General features: G+C 39.3%; 1 protein-coding gene and 1 long non-coding RNA gene across 2 annotated transcripts in view; one reads left to right on the top strand and one right to left on the bottom strand.

The window, feature by feature from the left end:
- The window catches only part of APC (APC regulator of WNT signaling pathway), a 175,165-nt gene extending 172,478 nt beyond the window's left edge, over positions 1 to 2,687 (bottom strand). The window contains exon 1 of the mRNA XM_047823921.1: positions 2,668 to 2,687. The gene's annotated coding sequence lies outside the window, so the exon portion shown is untranslated. The remainder of the gene's footprint in view (positions 1 to 2,667) is intronic.
- LOC125147719 (uncharacterized) overlaps positions 1 to 13,992 on the top strand; it is a 39,242-nt gene extending 25,250 nt beyond the window's left edge. Inside the window, exon 3 of the long non-coding RNA XR_007145291.1 lies at positions 13,931 to 13,992. This is a non-coding gene — a long non-coding RNA (uncharacterized LOC125147719). The remainder of the gene's footprint in view (positions 1 to 13,930) is intronic.
- The last annotated feature ends 6,021 nt before the right edge of the window (positions 13,993 to 20,013 follow it).

Genomic DNA, 20,013 nt, shown 5'->3' with positions numbered 1-20,013 from the left:
ACAGGCTCCAGGCTCTGAGCCATCAGACCAGAGCCCGACGTGGGGCTCGAACCCACGGACTGCGAGATCGTGACCTGGCTGAAGTCGGACGCTTAACCGACTGCGCCACCCAGGCGCCCCTGTACCCTAAATTCTTGTGTGTGTGTGTGTGTGTGTGTGTGTGTGTGTGTGTAGGCTCATTTCTAGGTTTATATTCTATTCAGTTAATCTATGTGTGTGCTAGTATATACTTTTGAAAGACAGACTTTATAATGTTTAATATCTGCTGGAACAAATGGTCACTTACTCTCTTCTTTTCCAGAATTTCCCTGGAACTTCCTGAATGATTGTTTTTGCATATGAAATTTAGAATCAGCTTATCTAGTTAAAAATATTCCTTGCATTTTATTAGTGATAGTGACAGACTTATAAACTAACTGAGGGGGGATTAACATCTTTATGATGCTGAGTCTTCTTCTTTAGGAACATGCTATGCCTTTTTTAAAATTAAAGTTTCAGGACACCTGGGAGGCTCAGTTGGTTAAGCATCTGACTCTTGATTTTGGCTCAGGTCAGATCTTACAGTTGTTGGGATCTACACTGGGTGTGGAGCCTGCTTAAGATTCTCTCTCTCCCTTTCCTTCTGCCCCTCCCCTGCTTGCTCTCTCTTTCAAAAAAAAAGAATAAAATTTAAAATTTAATTTTTCTTCATATACATGGTGTCTATTGATTTCTGAATGTGAATTTTATACTCTACTATTTATAGAACTTTCTTATTGGTTTTTGGTAGTTTTTCAGGAGATTCTCTTAGATTTCCCAGTTTTATAATTACAGTAACTGAAAATGTAGATAATTTGATCTTTCCTTTTAATACCTCTAAATTCCCTTCTCCTATCTGTTTGGTTTGTCTACTTGTCTAGTACCTCAAAAAATAACGTTAAATAATAATGACGATAGTGAAAAGTTATTGAGTATTTATATGCCTTGTAGTGTATAAGTACTTTATACTTGTCAATCTATTTACACCTCTTAGCAAGCAGCCTTAAGAAGTAAGTCTCATCATTGTCTACATTTACAGAAAGGGAAATTCAGCACAGAAATAGTAAGTAAATTTCCCACAGTCTCATAGGTCCTAGGTGGCATTTGAACTTTGGTGGTTCAATACCAAAATCCATGAAATTTATTTTCCTATAGTGACTTATGAGAGTTAAGAGGAAATAAATATCCTTTGTTTATCTGACTTTGGTGAAAATGTTTCTAGTAGCCCCTCATTAGGTATGATGATGGCTCTGGGGCTAAGACAGATCTACTCAATCATGTTGAGGACTGAGAGTTTTTCTGAAGAACAGATGTACATTTTTTTGAAGAGCATTTTTAGCATCAGTGGAAATGATCTTAGGTGACTCTTCTCAGATATATTAAAATGAATTAAGTTAATAGAGTTCCTAAAATTGATTTACTTTTGCATCTCTAGAATGAAGCTCACTTGGCCTGAGTGTGTTATTCCTTTGATGTGCAGCTAGATTCTCTTTGGGAACAATAAAAATTGATTTCTGCACTGATATTGATACATGAATAGTTAAAGCTTTATAGGAGAACACATTGTGATATACAGGAAGGAGGAGAAAATTTTAGCTAGAGGCCCCTTTTGAGGGGCACCCGGGTGGTAGCAAACAGAGAAACACTTAGGTCTTCTCAAGAAGAAATGGATGAGAAGGTGGGGAGTTCCAAGTCAATAAGAAAAGCATTGAAGAGGAACTTCACCTATTTTATCCAAGTTTCTTAAGATGTAGTTTCAAACAGAGAATGCCCCCCATACCTCCTATTATTTCCTATTATATGCTTTCTCTTCAAAGTGTCTAGTGGTCAGAAGGGAAAAGCTAGCTAGAGTTCTAGTCCCTCACTACTAGTTACTAATAAAGGAATAATCATATGATAATTGAACTGTTGCCTAAACATAGCGGCCATGGTGGATAGCTTTCTGCTCTTTAGTGAAAAATAGTAAAATAATAACTGAGATCTAGAGCTGGAGCCAACAATTCATTTCTTCTTGGAGAAAAATTGAAGAAATACCAGAATGAGAAAAGAAGATGACTAAGTTGACATATGTCAAAATAATGCTACTAACTGCTCTTAATTCTTTTTTATGAGTAGTTCTGCCTAAAATCCTGAAGGAGTGTAGATGCTCATTTCATCCTTCCCCAAGGGGGAGAAGAGAGCTCAGGTCCTCTGAGGGGCACTTTGAGGGGTGCTCTGCTTGCTCCTCAGGCAGTGTGCCTCAGATGAGAGGTGATGGGATCACCTGCATCAAAATTTCATTGTTTGCGAAAATGCATGTTCCCAGGCCCTACCTGGGATGAGAATCTGAAATCTGAATTTAAAAAAAAAATTGAACACTTATTCATTTTTGAGAGACAGAGAGAGAGAGACAGAGTGTGAGCAGGGAAGGGGCAGACACAGGAGCTGAAGCAGGGTCCAGACTCTAAGCTGTCAACACAGAGCCCAACCTGGGGCTCGAACTCATGGACCATGAGATCATGACCTGAGCTGAAATTGGACACTTAACCATCTGAGCTACTGAGGGACCCTGAGAATGTGGTAATTTATTTCAGCTTTTTTTGTGTGTGCAGAGAAAACCAGACAAGTTGATATTACTGAAACAAATTCATCTAGAGGTAGACAACTGACCTTCCAGGATCCATAGGCTTCTGTGCCTAAAATTCTCCAGTCAAATCCTAGATGTCGGTGCTGCTAAATGATGCATATCCTTTCACACCTTTTAGCGTGTTGAATGCTGAAGGGAGAAAGTTCATGTGGGCATTACCATGGGGCATCAGAGGAAGACAGCTGTCTCCGGCTCCCAGTCAACAATCTGCAATGAAAAATGAATGTTTCAGTACTTCTGAATAGTCTGCTTAATAATTTGGAAAGCAGAACCCATCTCTCTGATGCTCACTAAGCATTTTTGGCAAGTAATTTGGATACATTTATCTTCTCTGACATTGCCTAATGGAGCTATCTACGTCCCTGGCATATGTTGAAAGTGACTAGCTAAAATGTGTGCATTCTGCACTCTACAATAAGGTGTGTGTGCCCTACATATGGAAGCAGCCCACCTTGGGCACCCAGCCTAAAAAGTTAAACTAACCAGTTCTCCAGTAGCTGTTCATTGGGTATTTATTATTTTAACCTCTTAAGTAAGGTCTCAGATTTTTCAGGGCTGGTCTCTGGGAGTTAAGTTTTAATCCAGGACTGCAAAAATATATTCCTGTATAAAAAATATTTAATTTTAAACTGAGTGGGAAAGCAAACATTAGAAGTTAATTAAAAGGAACATTATAAGTGTTTTACCAATGTTCCAATTCTTGAACCTAGAGAAAGTGGTCACAGTAGAAAAATGTGACTTAATAGGATATTTATATAAGAAGCTTTAAAATTGCCATAAGAATTGAAGAAGAGGAAGGAGAAGGAGAATGAGAAGAAGGAGGAGAAGGAGACCTATGAGGATTTTTGTTCATAATATCTTTTGTAAGTCTGACCAGAAATTAAGAAAAAAAAGAGGGAGTAGAAGGCAGCTAGAGAAAGGAAGACTCTAAGACGCATGCTTACATTTCAGCAGTCCTCAAATTCATCCAAGAAATGGCATACACTTGTAAAAGAAGAGGTGAAGCTGTGGGTTTTCATTGGTAGAGTCAAGTGTATACAGGCTTCTTCTAACTACTTGAGGAGAGAGAATTCTAGGAGACAGATGGCTTTCACTGAAGGGGCAAGTTCACACTCTGATTATAAACTTTGGCATGGCAAGCCTTCCAAAACCTGTCTTTACAAATTCATACCTCACAATTCAACGCTCATCACCATCAACTTAGTTTTTCATTCCAAGAAAGGTGATAAAACCAAATATCACTAAAATTTCTTTTCATATAAAAAAACTTATTTGCATTCTATGCAGTTTCATAGAATTCCTAAGCAGCTATTGAAAACTGAGTAACTAAAAGTTACAGATGGATATGAATATTTCAATCATCTGCCATTATAAGTGTAGCAAATAAATGCTCTTGATGCTTTGGGTCTCTTGTCTTTCAAGATGGATTCCAAATGTTAAATGCTACATGTTAGAACTAGGATTAGAAAATATTCAGAGGAGGCACTAGTAAAGTCAGCCAATACCTTTTCTTGAATTGTGACTATTCTCATTTAACCACCAAAACAGCTTCTCTGGAGCAATCTTTAAAACTCTTGTTTTTGTTGTGCTTAGTAAGTATTTATTTCCACTACTTAGTGGAAGTTAAAAAAAAAAAGAGGATTTCCATTTCTACTCCTATTCTAAGCCTCAGGCCACTGACTATACTTCATCCTCTGGATAGAATCCACTGTTGGTACAGCACCCTCAGCTGTTGAAGTCACTATATGACTGCATGGAAAATGAGTAGAATATAATAATTATAGAAAACAAGGTTTAAAATTGGATTCATGTGATGATTTATGATTATGTTGAAATGATATATACATGCAGATAAGACTAGAAGAATACATGGGAAAAGTTAGGCCAAATGATCTATTGGGAAGTGAGATTTGAAATGAATAACTTCTATTTTTAAATTTCTAAAACTGTTGTTATTGTATTGTTTGCAAAATAATTTCTTTAAGAAAAGAATTTGGTTGACTTATACACTGAAAACTAGAAAACCTTGATGAAATAATTAAAGAAGACACAAATCAATGGAAGGAAACCCAGTGGTGATGGATGGGAAGATGTAATATTGTTAAGATGTCATTACTACCCAAGGTGATCTATAGATTCAATGCAATGTCTATCAAATCCCAACAACATCATTTGCATAAATAGAAAAATCCATGCTAAAATTCATGTGGCATCTCAAGGGACCCCAAATAGCCAAACAATACTGAAAAAGAAGAAAAAATTGGACATCTCATACTTTCTGATTTCAAAACTTACTACAAAACCACAGTAATCAAAACAGTATGGCACTAGCCTAAAGACAGACATATAAGCCAATGAAATAGAATAGGGAGCTCAGGGGCGCCTGGGTGGCTCAGTCGGTTGAGCGTCCGACTTTGGCTCAGGTCACGATCTCGCGGTCTGTGAGTTCGAGCCCCGCGTCGGGCTCTGGGCTGATGGCTCAGAGCCTGGAGCCTGCTTCCGATTCTGTGTCTTCCTCTCTCTCTGCCCCTCCCCTGTTCATGCTCTGTCTCTCTCTGTCTCAAAAATAAATAAAAACGTTAAAAAAAAAAAAAGAATAGGGAGATCACAAATAAACCCTCTCATATATGGTCAAATGATTTTCAACAAGGATGCCAAGGCCATGGAATGAAGGAAGGACAGTCTTTTCAACTAATGGTGTTGGGAAAACTGGATATCCACATGTAAAAGATTGAAGTTAGGCCATTACTTTACACCATATACAAAACTTCAGTCAATATGGATCAAAACCTAAATGTAAGAGCAAAAACTGCAAACTCTTGGAAGAAAACATAGAAGAAAATCTTTATGATGTTGGATTTGGCAATAATTTTTTTGTATATGATACTAAAACACAAGCAACAAAAGAAAAAATAGCTAAATTGCACTACATCGAAATTAAAACATGTGTGCATCAAAGGACACTATTAACGGAGTGAAATGGTAACCCAAGGAATGTGAGAAAATATTTGCAAATCATATAGTTGATAAAAAAGATTGATATTTATAATGTATATAGAAATCCTATAACTCAACAGCAACAAAACAAACAACCTGCTTTAAAAAAAAAACTGGGTAGGGGCGCCTGGGTGGCTCAGTTGGTTGAGCATCCGACTTCGGCTCAGGTCATGATCTCACAGTTTGTGAGTTTGAACCCCACATCGGGATCTGTGCTGACAGCTTGGAGCCTGGAGCCTGCTTCAGATTCTGTGTCTCCCTCTCCCTCTGCCTCTTCCTGCTCATGCTCTGTCTCTCTCTGTCTCTTAAAAATGAACAAACGTTAAAAAAACTAAACAAACTGGGTAAAGGACTTGAATGGACACTTCTCCAAAGAAGAAACACAGATGACCAATTGCACATACAGAGATGCTCAACATCACTAGTCATTAAGGAAATGCAGATCAAAACCCCAATAGGATACCAGTTCACACTCATTAGGATAGTTGTTATTAAAACAAAACTCCCCAAAACAGAAGATAAAATGTGTTATCAAAGATGTGGGGAAATTGGAATCCTCATGCACTGTTGGTGGGAATATCAAATGGTACAGCTGCTGTGGAAAATAGTTGGTAATCTGTCAAAAAATTTGAAAATAGAATTACCAAATGATCCAGCAACTCCACTTCTGGGCATATACCCAAAAGAAGTAAAAGCAGATTTGAAGAGATTTATGCACTCATGTTCACAGAGGCATTGTTCACAATAACCAAAGGTGTAAGCAACCCAAATGTCCATTGACAATGAATGGATAAACAAAATGTGGTATATACATAGAGGGGAATATTATTCTGCCTTTAAAAAGAAGGAAATTCTGACACATGCTACAACATGGATGAACTTTGAAGACATTACACTAAGTAACCCAGTCACAAAAGGGCAAATACTGTATGAGTCCTCTTCTATGAGGTTCTTAGAATAGTCAAATTTATAGAGACAGAAAATAGAATGGTGGTTCCCAGGGGTTGGAGGAAGCGGAAAATGGGGAATTATTGTTTAATGAGTATAGGGTTTCACTTTTATAAAATTAAAAGTGTTCTGGATGATAGATAGTGATGATTACACAATAAAATGAATGTATTTAGTATCATTGAACTGTATACTTAAAATAGTTAAAATGAGGAAGGCATGGGTGGCTCATTCAGTAGAGTGTGTGACTCTTGAACTCAGGGTTGTGAGTTCAAGCCCCACATTTATTACTTAAAAATAAAAAATCATAAAAAATATTTAAAAGGATAAATTTTGTTATGTATATCCTACCACAATAGAAAAAAGTCTGATTAAGTGCACATTCTAACTTTCTTATTCTAGACAGTACTTCTTGTGGTCCTGTCCCTTTCTTTCTCTACATTCTCATTTCTCTTAGCATTGTTCTTTTTTTTTAATTAAAAATTTTTTTAAATTAAAAAAATTTTTACGTTTATTTATTTCGAGAGAGCGAGAGGCAGTGGGGGAAGAGCAGAGAGACAGAGAAAGAGAGTGAAAGAATCCTAAGCAGGCTCTGTGCTGGTGAGCCTGACATGGGGCTCCATCCCACAAACCGTGAGATCATGATCTGAGCTGAAATCTAGAGTCAGACGCTTAACCAGCTGACCCATCCAAGCACCCCCTCTTAGCTTTGTTCTTAATGAGATTGTTGCAGATAAAGCTTATTTATTTATTTTGAAAGAGAGAGAGATAGCATGCACGTGCAATCAGGGGAGGGGCAGAAAGGGAGAGCGAAGATCTCAAGCAGGCTCTGTGCTGTCAGCACAGAGCCTAATGTAGGGCTCAAACTCATGAGCTGTGAGATCATGACCTGAGCTGAAATCAAGAGCTGGATGCTTAAGTGACTGAGCCTCCCAGGCGCCCCTGCAACTCTGCAGTAGATCTCCTCTGACCACTTCAACTGCCAATTTCTTGGCTAATGGGATCATCTTCTGAGTTACAAGTATTTACTAACTGGGTAACATATGGAGGGCCATGTATTTGGTGCTATGGACAATAAAGTAGAATATAGGCTTAGTGACTTATAGCAATACCCTGACAAGGTAGGGCACATTGGATATAGAGCACTATCTCCACAGGAAAATGACACTTGATACACCCCCCTGGGAGAGGTGCTTTAAGACCAAAAGTGCTTTAAGAATTTGATTAGGAGAGGCAGAGTTGAAGAAGTTTTGGAGAATGGGGAGGATTTGATTACATGTAGAGGAGAGGCATTGAACTGACAGGGCAACTAATGAGTCAACTACTAATATGTGCATTGTTTCTCAACCTTGGTACCACTGACATTTGTACTGTAATACTTTTGTTGTGGGGAGCTGTCCTGTACATTGTAGGATACTTAGCAGCATCCTTAACTCATGTACACTAGATGACAGTAGCTCCCTTCTCTACCCCATTGATTGGGACAATCAAAAATATCTCCAGACATTTCCAGAGTCCCAAATCATTGATATAGGGAGCTTGTCCCTAAGCCAGGAAAGACACCAATTTGACCAGAGTAGAAAGTACAGTTATGAAAGTGTCTTTCATCCAAGCATTCCAATGTCTCTTTTGGCCCCTGACACATAAGGAATGGTTTATAATGCTTTTCGTTCATTCTTTTGTAGTGGTTCTGTAAGAAAGTTGATCTGAAACCTTTAAAAGAGTTTGGATAAGGAGAGCCTACAAGTAGATGGACCATTTAGGAAATGTTTTGTGATAATTCAGAAAAGAGATATAAAGATTTGAACTAAGGCTGTGATAAGTGGAATAGAAAGGTATAAGAATTTGTGTGAAGGAAGAATAAACAGAATGTGGGGGCAGCAGGCAATACATCTGGGTAAGCTGGGTAGAAGAAAGGGGGGGGAGCTGGTCTTTACTGAGAAGCAAGAAAGTCAGTGTAGATGTAAGCAGAAGTCTCTAGAGATATGAAGGTTGAATGTGAACAGTTATTGATTATTTCAAACCATGAAAATAATTTTTATAGCAAGGAGTCAAGCCAATGTGGAGTCACTCTGCAGGTAAAGGAGGCAGGCAAATTTAGACTTTCTTTAATCTTCCCACAAAAAGGAAAAAGAAATGTAAGAAGAAGGACAAGGAGAAGAGAAAAGCAGTGCAAAATTGGTTTTTCTTTGTCGTTTTTTTTGCTCAGTAATATCAGTTGGAGATGTAAAGATGAATAATCTCTGATTTGGGATACTAAAAATCCACATTCAAAACTCAGCACGTCCCTTTAAAATCCCGGAAAGAATTAAAAAAAAAACAACTTTGTGCCTTTTTAATATTCTAAGCCATTTCCCCATTTTCACGGAGGAAATACAGACAAAGCAAGGGCAAAATTTCAGCATGAGGGCCTCCCCCTGGCTCCCAGCCTTGGACGTTGCTAAGCTGGTGAGCATCCTATTGTCATTTGAGAAAGCCAGCTGCACAGCTAGATAGAGTGAGCCTGTCTCTGCAACTCCAAGACTGTAATTATGCTAAAATGGGATCTTGCAGCAGTGAATATAAAGAGAAGCCTTGGAATATCTCTCCTACACTAAACAACTTTATGGTTGAAAGGAAGCAATTACTGAGAACAAGATGAGACTAAGAAAAAACAGCATAGCTTTCCAACTTTTCCAACTTGGATATTGACAGTATTGTGCTGACCTCAAATAGTCTTTGCTTTTTTTCTCCCTAAAGTCATAATAATTCCAGTTTTCTAGGCTGCAAACTAGAATTAAGTGGAAATAATTTTTAAAAACCATCTCCCACTCAATTTAAAACAACTTTCTAGATTAGCTTAAGAACACCGGTAATGCTACCAAAATCTTCATGTTTGGTTATCTTTCCCACCACGACTTGGAGAGACACTAGTTATACTAATAAGTTCCTTGCTACTCACTGCAGCGGTTCTGCCTTCCTAAATGACCACTGTCCAGCCAGGAGCCGAGTTGCCTGGAGATAACATGGTTGTGAAATAGCAGAACTGGAGGGTTCCTAATTATTTTTCTTCTCTTGTGGTAGAAGGTGGCAGAAATAGGAAATTGGGGAATAGGACAAGATTATGTCTGAGGCTGGGAGTTACAAATTAGTACTACCTACCATAGTGTGTCCACCACCTCCCCATTCTGCCTTTGCTGCTTGCAGTTAAAAATGTCCACCTTGGGGCGCCTGTGTGGCTCAGTTGGTTAAGTGACCAACTCTTGATTTCAGCTCAGGTCATGATCTCACAGTTCATGAGATGGAGCCCTACATCAGGCTCTGCGCTGACAGTGCAGAGTCTGTTTGGGATTTTTTTTTTTCTCCCTCTTTCTCTGCCCCTCCCTGGCTCTCACTCTTTCTGTCTCTCTCTCAAAATAAATAAATAAACATTAAAAAAAATGTCCACCTTGAGAGGCACCTGAGTGGCTCAGTTGGTTAAGCATCCAACTCTTGACCTTGGCTCAGGTCATGATCTCATGGTTTGTGAGATTGAGCCTCACATTGGGCTCTGCACTGATGGCATAGAGCCTGCTTGAGACTCTCTCTCACTCCCCCTCTCTCTGCCCCTACTCAGCTGGCGCTCTCTCTCTTTCAAAAAATAAACAAAAAAAATGTCCACCTTGAACTCTCCATCTCTAAGATACATTGTCAGATTAAGAGAAAGCAAGGTGGTACTTGAGAACAAGCCCACTCAGGCCAGGTCTACATAGGTTAATTAGATAACCATCTTTCTAAATAGTTCTAGAACCCAAAAGATCAACTTTTACCTAAATTACATAGCTGGACATGCTCAGTGATACTTATTCTTCTGGAGGTCTTAGCCAAAGCATAAGACAACAGGAAGAAAAAGGATGAGAAGTATTGAGAAGATACAAAAGTGTCATGATCTCTAAATGATATGATTGTCTTCCTAGGAATTTTAAGACAATCAAAAGAAAAGCAATTAGGTCCAATGAGAGGTAGGAATAAGGAAGCCAGCTATAACTATAAGCATGTCAAATCAGTAGATTTCTTATATAATTAGCAATAATCATCAGTTATAAAATGTAACATAAGAAAGATTAAATGATAATTCTTTAAATAAATCAACATATGTCCATCCAATGTAATTTATATAGCCATTACAAAGATGAAGTGTCCATGTCTTCTTATAGAAAGATGGCTATGATATTTGGTAGAAGGTAATAGTGTGACCCAAAACAGAATGTAAAGGATTAAAGCAAATAAAATTACATATATATGTGTGTGTGTGTGTGTGTGTGTGTGTGTGTGTGTGTGTGTATGTGTGCATGTAACACATGTATTTCATACATGGAAATATAATCCAAAAGAATATAATCTAGTCCTTTAAAATGGTTTTCTTGGGGTTGGGGGAGTGGCTAATTTTCTCTTTCTATATTTTATATTTTTCTTAATATTCTTATATGAAAATTATGTATTATATTTGAAATCCAGAAAAAGCAACAACTGTTTAAAATTTAAGAAGAAAGAATCTTCTTGAGCTCTCCATTTGTTACAGCTAGACAGTACTTAGGGTTCATCAGCTAGCCAAACACAAAACACGTGAAAGCTCATCTCCTTAAACCTGAAATAGGAAATGAACAGCCCCCAAAATGGAATCAAAAGTTCTAGGGTTCAGTTCATAAATAAGAGTAACTGTGTACTGATATTGTTAAATCAGAACATATTTTAAAAGATCGACCTAGCATAGGGAAATTTTGCATATCCCCTGGTGTTTAAATAAATTTTTTCAACATTACATATTCTTTTTATTATGTCAGTAATTTATGTTTATTCCAGAAATTTAGAAAATATCAAAAAGTATAAATAAAAATAATCTATAATACTATTTTTCAGAGAAAATAAAGATTATGTGTGTGTATGTATGCACACACACACACACACACACACACACACACACATATACATTTTTTTAAGTAGGCTCCACCTGCAATGTGGGGCTTGAACTCACAACCCTGATATTAAGAGGTGACATATTCTACCAACTGAGCCAGCCAGGTGCCCCATAAAGATTAATATTCTTGTGTATATATTTCCCTTTACTCTTTTTTATCAATACATGTGTATATTTTTAAGAAGGGATCATGGCTATTTTCCTCTGACAACACATGGTGAATAGCTTCCCATGCCATTCTTTGAATATCACTGAGAATTTCCTGGTATTTATCATAAATAATACTATAATGAATATACTGATATAAAATTTTTGAGTAAAAAAGATAAGCTCCATGAGCACAATGACTTTTTCTGTGTTGTTTATAGATTTACAGATGTGTCCCCAGTGCATAGAATTGAGCCTGATTCTTAATAGGGACTCAGTAAGCATTAATGAATGAATCTCATTTGCTCAGGCCAGTAGGGCTTAAGCTTTAGTGTATATAAGAATTATCAGGAGATCTTGTTATAGCCAAATTCTCATATCTCAGTCCGAATCAGAGATATTGATTCAGACATCTTTAGAGAGGCCCATGTGATTCTGATGCTGGGACCCAGTGTTGGGAAACACTGCCTTAGGCTATATATGCAGAAGCAGAATTACCAGATCAAAAGCATAGATATTTTTAAAGCCTCTGATTTATATTGTTAATTTACCTTCCTGAAAGGTTTTACCAACTTACCAATTTACAGCTTTCCAGTATCCTCCTCCCTGCTCTGTAATATATACAACTTATTTTGCTGCCTTTCATCAACACTGTATTTTCAATTTAAAAACACATTACTGATTTGGTAGAGATGAGGAAGAGAAAATCATTTCTCACTAAAAATATAAAAAGTCATAGAAGAAAACGTATACTCACACCATCTAGAATGAACTACTCTGGTTCACCTCCTAGCGTATTTGTCTGTAGTCTTTGTTTTTTAAAGAATAAAAGTCATTATTGTTTTTGTAAAAATGGAAGATGCTTATTTTATAGAATGTGTACCCTGTAGAAAAGGACAAAAGTAAAGGTTAAAAACACCTCAGGTTGCACCATCTAGAGATAATTAAACTTAACATTAGAAAAGCATGATTTTAGACATCTTTTTATGCATCTCTATAGATAGGGGAATAAGAGATGGATGGTAGATGGCTGGTTGGGTGGATGGGGAGCAAGAGAAGAGTACTTTTATAAAATAGAATCATACTACAGATAATGATGAATATGTTCTCTTTGACACTACCTGGGTTCTACTCTTTCTTTTGGGATTTTATTAATTGTTCTATGCCACAGTTCATACTTTTCATCTGAGTGTATATTCTATTCTTTTCAGTGGTTCATGGTTTGTGGGTTGGGTTTCCACAAAAGCTCAACCCAAGGCAAGGAAATAAGTAGAAGTGGCTTATTTGGGAGACGACCCCAGGAAGCACTGGTAAGGAAGTGGAAAAGTGAGGAAGGGAAGGAAAGGAAGCCAGTAAGTGGAGGAAGCCAGAGCATGCTATGGAGTAGAGCATTCAGGCGGCCATCAGGAGCTCAATTCCACCAGGGAACTCTGGTAGACTGCATAGAACACATACCAGAGTTAGCATAATAAGGAGTGAAAGAATTGGATATTTATCCCACCTGTTGTCAAGTCACTGGTTGAACTTTGCTAGGAGGAGTCATTAATTCCCAAGTACTTCCTGCCTGCCTTACAAGAGGCTAAGTAAGCCTTGCTGGTCAGAAAAGCCCCCAGAGAGTTGGAGATGCTTGGAACTGGAAGCCTGAAAAGCAAACATAGTAATTGTGAATGCTGGGGGTGGGGTGTGAGTGGAGCACCAACAGTGTTGATAGATACCCTTGGGTTTGGGGTTGTTTCTCCAATTCAGTCTAGAACGCTGGAGCCTTTAATACTTTCCAGAGAGAGAGTCAGTAATGTTGTTGTTGTTTTCTGTATTTTTTCTCTCCATATCCATTCCTATTATTCCTCAGTCAGAAGATCAAAGAGAGATACATACATATTCCCTATAGATCTCTCTTCAGATTTGGGAGTATTATTGAGAACGGTCAGGATTTTGTTGACTCTTCTCCAGTTTCTGGGGGTGGCAATGAAGTTGGGCACAGAGCTTTCTTGTGTATCCAGCTTCTCCGCTATTCTAGAAGATGGTGTCCCTACTATACCCCCAGTTCCTCAGTTTTAAAAGCTTATTGTACAGTGGTTTAAAAATGTATCCACAAAATCTTTGACAGCCTCTTCCTAAAAGGCAGAGGTGAAGTCCCCTCACTTTGAGCATGGACTGGACTCAATGACTGTCTTCTAATAAGTATAATACTGTAGAAGTGAAGGTATTTGTCCAGGTCATGAAAGTCATCCTAATTTTCTTCTTGTGCTCTTTCTCAGATCATTTACTCTGAAGGAAGCCAACTGCCCTATGGTGAGGACACAAAGCAGTCCGATGGAAGTCTCCATTTTATGATTCTGTGAACAGCCAGTGAGGAGTTAGACAATGGCTATGAGGCTAATGGGTGAGTTTGGAAGAGGATCCTCCAGCCCCAGTCAAGTCTTCAGAAGGAAAGTCCTGAGCCAGAACCACCCAACTAAGCTGCTACCAGGTTCTTGACTCACAAAAACCATGGAAATAAATATTGTTTTAAGTCACCAAGTTTTGGGGTCATTTGTTAAGCACAGTAGACAATGATACAATAGCATTAGTGTTTTCTACTTCCTTGTTTGGTTTGTTTTTTGGTAAATTTGGGGCTGGTTTTTATACTGTTTTTTGCTCTCCTTTTTAAATATGCAGTTTGGAGAGGCTGGGTGATTGAGTCAGTTAAGTGTCTGTCTCTTGGTTTCAGCTCAGGTCACAATCTCATGGCTCGTGGATTTGAGTCCTGTGTCAGGCTCCCTGGTTGGGATTCTCTCTCCCCCTCTCTCTCCCCCGCCCCCCCCCCCCACACATATGTGTGTGCTTTCTCTCTCTCTGTCAAAATAAATAAACTTAAAAAAAAAAGAACCCCAGCCATCTTAAAAACAATAAAAGTAAGTAAATAAATAAATAAATAAATACACAGTTTTAATTCACCATATTAAACAATTTTGATAGTGTCTTGTCTTGAACACGGCATAATACTTAAAGCTTGGCTCTTTACTCCTTTCTGTTATGCAGAAGTCCCAGGGGACCTAGAGCATCATTTGTCATATTATTTCTTGGACAACAGTGAAGAGTAACTTGTTCAGTATTTCCTTTTTCCTACATATTTTATCTGTAAAGAGAATAAGGTGGGGAGGTTAATGCTTTCAATTGATAGAGGTAGTTTAACAAGATCTAGGCAAAAGACAGCTTTCCTGCTGTCTCCAAAAACCTCTTTATTTTACCCCTGTGCTTCTAAAAATCTCCTTGGTTTCTTTGGATTGTGAAATCCCTTAGTCACCAACACCACTGCTGACTTTCCCTCTGGTTCAAGATAATTGGAATTGATTGTTCTTCTGTACCATTGGCGTCATGGTTTCAATTTTCTCTGTTTGAAATCTATTAAGAAACATCTTTCTCCTATAAAGTTCACATTGGCATTTCATTTTTAGAAATACTGCATGAAGGACATAGAGCAAAGGGCAATAGCAGACAACTAGGGACATTATGACTCCATGAAGTTTCAGTAGCATCTTTTAACCCAGAAACGAAATAAAGCAGATATTCCACTTGAAGCAATACTGGGAACTCCGTTTTATAATAATTTAATCACTTTAAAATAAAAATTTTCGGGGCTCCTGGGTGGCTCAGTCGGTTGAGCGTCTGACTCTTGATTCAGCTCATGTCATGACTCCAGAGTCGTGGGATTGAGCCCTGAGTCGGGCTGCATGCTGACAGTGTGGAGCCTGTTTGGGATTCTCTCTCTCTCTCTCTGCCCCTCCCCTGTTCATGCTGTCTCTCTCTCAGAAAAAAAAAAATGTAGAACACAAAATTGTGCATATTCATTGAAAGAAACATGTAAAAAGTGTGTGTGTGTGTGTGTGTGTGTGTGTGTGTGTGTGTGTGTGTGTGTAAAGATTAGGAGCACTAAAGGGATGTAAATAGTTATTTCATTTAGGCCTAGGCATGACAGGTATATTTTTTGCAACCATAAAAATAAAAATCTTTCTAGAAGAAAGAAATATAACTATGTATGCCTGAGTGGATTTCTGTAAACATACCAGGCTACAGAATTTTTAAAAGTAAATTGGGCCAGCATTACGAGGGAGAAAGAGAGACTGTTCTTTCATTCTGGCTGAAGCAGGCTTCTGAGTTAAGACTTCCCTTGTGTTGGTGAAGAAAAGTTCCCTCACTTCTTTCCCTTTTCTACTTGGCTCCATTTTGCTCATAGTCTGCTTTTCTTCTCTCTTGATAGAAAGTCTTCAAATTATTTTATGTTGAGTGTTTTGCCTGAACAAAAATAATGATAATAAAACTTCTAAAAAGTGAACTGTGGTAAGCCCCAATTTAAAACAAATTTTTCATGTTTATTTATTTTTGAGAGACAGAGACAGAGTATCAGTGGGGGAGAGGCAGAGAGAGAGAGAGAATCCAAAGCAGAATTCAAAGCAGGCTCCAGGCACTTAACTGTTAGCACTGATTCCGATGTGAGGCTCGAACCCATGAACCGTGAGATCATGACCTGAACTGAAGTTGGATGCTTAACCACTGACCCACCCAGGCATCCCAGTCCCAATTTTTTAAAAGTTTTATTTATTTAAGTAATCTCTATACCCCACATGGGGCTCAAACTCACAACCCCAAGATCAAGAATGGAGTCTTATGCTCTTCCAACTGAGCCAGCCAGGTGCCCCTGTGGTAAGCCCAATTTTAAAATTAGACTGAGTGAGAGCTGAGCCTGCTGTCACTTTGGCTTCTAAGAGACGCCTGCCTCTCTCTCCTAGGTTCATGGCTCTTGTGAGTGTGGAAGTGACCTAAGGGAGGCCAGCAAAGGAGCCTGCAGAGCAGTCTTGCGACTGGAAAAAATAAGTAGGCCTGCTTATTAGGTCTCTCTATAAAACTCTGATCTGTTACGCCCCGCTCATTAAATAACATAATAAGCACCACAGGTTATATTACAGATGTGCATGTGGTTAACTTTAAAAACGTGACTATCTCCAGAAGGAATTACGTTTGGAGAAGGGCCAGTTGCAGGGTAATGTCAAACTGTTTCCATCTGCCTAGGGAACTGTCGGACACTGATCATTTATGCCAGCTCTTAGCATGGGGGTCAACAAGGCCTATTTCCTTCATTGGCAGGCAGAGAGAGGGTGGAGGTGCACATCAAGCCAGTGGTAGTAGATCTCCACACAGAGGGCCCCAGGCCTGACCTTGGTGCCTGAGTAGAGGTGAACTTGCAGAAAACTAGGTGTTGTTTGTATGTATGTATTTATTTATTTAGAGAGAGTGCAAACGAGTGAGGAGCAGAGAGAGAGAGAGAGAGAGATAGAGAGAGAGAAGTGGGGCATGAGCTCACCAGATATGGGACTCAAACTCATGAACTAAGAGATCATGACCTCAGCCAAAGTCAGATGCTTAACCGACTGAGCCACCCCCAGGCACCCCAGAAAACTAGGTTTGGTTTTTTTTTTTTGATTGTTGTTTGCATTTCATTTTTTAGCTATTTATTATCAGTTTATGTCCCTCATCCAAAATGTAGGGGCATAGAGGGTGTTTTCTGTTTTGTTCATGCTATATCCCCAGCACGAGTGTCCTATAAAATGATTTGGTCAATGTAGCCAGGCTGGGTCACATGCCACTGGAGAAAAGGGGGCTTGAGGTCTGGATTGAAGGAATTGGATGATGTTTTCCCAAGACTGTCAGGGCCTCAAGTCAGGAATCATCATCGAGAGAAGATGATCACATAGCTGAGGATCTTGTTAAAATGCAGATGATGTTGGTGTTGCCGGTCCAGGGACCACACTTTGAGTAGCAAGGTTCTGAATTCAGCTCTTCTATCCATGCCAATGGAAACCTGCCTGAAGCAGCCTGGGCACACTGGAACAGCAGTGAGACAAGAGTGAAGTGCTGGGCAGGGGGAAGGCCAGGAATGGTCTGCAGTGGCTAGCCCAGGGAGTGGCTGGTGCACAGTCTTAGCTGTGGCATTATTAACCGTGGCTTAGTATCTTTGGGAGAGGTCTTTTGTCTGTTTAGAAATCATTTGTGGCTTAGTTTCTTAGGTTCCATTTCATCCTGTGACTGACCTCCTCTTACAAGGGTCAACATCTCTGTCTTTAAAAATGAAAGTATTTTAGGGTGCCTGGGTGGCTCAGTCAGTTGAGTGTCTGACTTGGCTCAGGTCATGATCTCACAATTTGTGGGTTCAAGCCCCACATCAGGCTCTGTGTTGACAGCTCAGAGCCTGGAGCCTGCTTCGGATTCGGTGTCTCCCTCTCTCTCTGCCCCTCTCCCATTGCACTCTGTCTCTCTCTCTCAAAAGTAAGTAAACATTAAAAAAAAATTTTAAAAATGGAAGTATTAACTACTGGGACTCATTTAAACTATAAACCCATATCATCTTTCATCTACACTTCATTTTTTCCATTTCATTCTTACAAGTATCAGTATCTGTATTTTATTATTTGTGTCTTTCCCAGATTTTAATTCCAGGTTTTATGACTCTTACCCCATTAGCACTAGATACTTTATTTCTTATCTCAAATGTCTCCCCACTGCAGGGTCTGTGGACATATGATCTATCCCTTCTGAAACATTGTCCAGATGAAACATTGTCTGATTCCTACAGTAGGAATCAGACTCTTGCTACCTGCAGACCAGACTTCACCTCTGTGGTCACATACTGTGGAAGACACTGGCTGCTTTTCCTGTCAACCTCAAAAAGGGAGAGATTTGAGGGCAGGACCATGGTAGGTGGCTTTTCTTTTCTTTGTACTTTCAAAATTTCCCTAAACGTTCAATAATAGGTGTTTATTACTTTTATTTACAATTTTTTTTTAAAAATTTTTTTTTTCAACGTTTATTTATTTTTGGGACAGAGAGAGACAGAGCATGAACGGGGGAGGGGCAGAGAGAGAGGGAGACACAGAGTCGGAAACAGGCTCCAGGCTCTGAGCCATCAGCCCAGAGCCCGACGCGGGGCTCGAACTCACAGACCGCGAGATCGTGACCTGGCTGAAGTCGGACGCTTAACCGACTGCGCCACCCAGGCGCCCCTTATTTACAATTTTTAAAAAAGTTTTATTTATTTTTAGAGAGAGAGAGGCAGAGAGAGCAAGCATGAGTGGGGGGGGGGCAGAGAGAGGGAGAGAGAGAATCCTAAGCAGGCTCCACACTGTCAGTGCAGAGCCCAATGTGGGACTTGAACTCACAATTCATCAGATCATGACCTGAGCTGAAATCAAGAGTCGGATGCGTAAATGACTGAGGCACCCAGGTGCCCCTACAATTAAAAAAAGTTATTTTGGGGCGCCTGGGTGGCGCAGTCGGTTAAGCGTCCGACTTCAGCCAGGTCACGATCTCGCGGTCCGGGAGTTCGAGCCCCGCGTCGGGCTCTGGGCTGATGGCTCAGAGCCTGGAGCCTGTTTCCGATTCTGTGTCTCCCTCTCTCTCTGCCCCTCCCCTGTTCATGTTCTGTCTCTCTCTGTCCCAAAAATAAATTAAAAAAAAAAAAAGTTATTTTATTAAAAAAAATTTTTTTAACGTTTATTTATTTTTGAGACAGAGTGAGACAAAGCATGAACAGGGGAGGGTCAGAGTGAGAGGGAGACACAGAATCTGAAACAGGCTCCAGGCTCTGAGCTGTCAGCACAGAGCCCAAAGCAGGGCTCGAACCCATGGACCGCGAGATCATGACCTGAGCTGAAGTTGGATGCTTAACTGACTGAGCCACACAGGCACCCCCAAAATTATTTTATTTTAGAGAGAGAGAGCATACAGTGTTGATGGGCAGAGGGAGAGAGAGAGAATCCAAAGAAGGCTCCACACTCAGTGCAGAGCCCAATGCAGGGCTCGATCCCATGACTCTGGGATCACAACCTGAGCTGAAATCAAGAGTTGAACACTCAACCCACTGAGCCCCCAGGTACCCCTATTTACAATTTTTAAAAATGGGATATTTATCACAAATATCCTTGGCTTCCTTTCATAAGCCACTGTGGATCTATTATTTTATCTAAATCTTTTTTGAACTTCTATATTTTACCTTTTTAACTTCTGAGCTAAAGAACTTTGTAAAGAAAAAAGCCCTGTAAGTCTTTGATTTATTAATGAAAACTTTCTAAGTTTATCATTTTAGAGAATCGTGTATGCTATGCCTCTTTAGTCAAACATCAAATATTAAGTTATGATCCTCATAAAATTTGCAAGTGAACATAAAATATCTAAATGCTGTTCTACTTTAATTTTTGTTTCTCAGTGTAAGTGGTAAGATGAGTTATAGCAGAGAGATTGATATCCGTTTGGTGACAGCTTAGGGGCTGTCTGACTTGGTGGTTAGGAGTGCAGGCCTTATAGTCAG

This window comes from Prionailurus viverrinus, chromosome A1 (genome assembly GCF_022837055.1).
Source record: "Prionailurus viverrinus isolate Anna chromosome A1, UM_Priviv_1.0, whole genome shotgun sequence".
Classification (NCBI taxonomy): domain Eukaryota; kingdom Metazoa; phylum Chordata; class Mammalia; order Carnivora; family Felidae; genus Prionailurus; species Prionailurus viverrinus.
Note: the sequence above shows the minus strand (reverse complement) of the source record. Positions and strands in the feature narration are given on the sequence as shown.